Source organism: Phoca vitulina, unplaced genomic scaffold (assembly GCF_004348235.1).
Source record: "Phoca vitulina isolate PV1807 unplaced genomic scaffold, GSC_HSeal_1.0 scaffold11, whole genome shotgun sequence".
NCBI classification, from domain to species: Eukaryota; Metazoa; Chordata; class Mammalia; order Carnivora; family Phocidae; genus Phoca; species Phoca vitulina.
Window position 1 is genome coordinate 47,912,201 of NW_022589714.1, and position 1,205 is coordinate 47,913,405.

Below are 1,205 nucleotides of genomic sequence, written 5' to 3' on the forward strand. Positions count from 1 at the left end.
AACCCTATTAAAAATTTTCCCCTTAGGCCTGCCCTGGGACTTGAAATGTATTTACTAGGGCTTTACCTATAGGACTTTTAGAAAATTGGACATTTTTAGTAGAATTATGTATTTGTTAAGATTAATTATTTAAGGGGTGCCTGGCTGGTGCAGCATGTGACGCTTGATCTCAGGGTTGTGGGTTCAAGCCCCACGTTGAGTGTAGAGATTGCTTAAAAATAAAATATTTTAAAAAAGAGATTATTTGATTTAAATCTGTAACCACCCACTATCATCTATGGAAGGGTAGCCTATTCTTAAGAATTATCTCCTTCCCCTCTGTTAGGTATGCTGCCTGGGATACATGGGCAATGGATGAATGAACTAGAGGCCAGGTAAATTTTATTTAATTAATTTTTTAAAAAAAGATTTTATTTATTTATTTGACAGAGAGAGACACAGCCAGAGAGGGAACACAAGCAGGGGGAGTGGGAGAGGGAGAAGCAGGCTTCCCGCGGAGCAGGGAGCCCGATGCGGGGCTCAATCCCAGGACCCTGGGATCACGACCTGAGCCGAAGGTAGATGCTTAATGACTGAGCCACCCAGGTGCCCCCAGGTAAGTTTTATGAGAGGTGTGCTAGGCAGCTTCAACTATGGCCCCAGTGATCCTTGCCTTCTGGTATAATGTGTAATCTCCCACACTAAGGCTGACTTATATGATCAATAGGAAGCTGTGGAACTAACAAAGTATGACTTTCAAGGCCAGGTCATAAAAGGCACTGCAGTTCATTCAGTCTTGGAATCTTGTATCACTTGCTCTTGGAGGAATCCAACCATGTTGTGAGGATGCTCAGGTGGCCCCATGGAGAAGTTCACACCAAAAGGCACTGAGCCTCCTTCCAACTGCCAGCCATGTGAGAAGCCACACTGGAAGTGGATCCTGCAGCTCCGTCAAGTCTTCAGATGACAGCAGGCCCAGCCAACTCCTGATTGCAACCTTATGAGAGACACAAAGCAGAACTGCTCAGTCAAGCCACTCCCGGATTCTTTTTTTTTTTTTTTTTTTTTAAAGATTTTATTTATTTGACAGAGAGAGACACAGCCAGAGAGGGAACACAAGCAGGGGGAGTGGGAGAGGGAGAAGCAGGCTTCCCGCGGAGCAGAGAGCCCGATGTGGGGCTCGATCCCAGGACCCTGGGATCATGACCTGAGCCGAAGGCAGACGC

At 46.0% G+C, this 1,205-nt stretch overlaps 1 long non-coding RNA gene across 1 annotated transcript in view; it reads right to left on the reverse strand.

Annotated features, from left to right (window-relative positions):
• Positions 1–525: 525 nt before the first annotated feature.
• LOC116635678 overlaps positions 526–1,205 on the reverse strand; it is a 4,051-nt gene continuing 3,371 nt past the window's right edge. The window contains exon 3 of the long non-coding RNA XR_004300200.1: positions 526–976. This is a non-coding gene — a long non-coding RNA (uncharacterized LOC116635678). The remainder of the gene's footprint in view (positions 977–1,205) is intronic.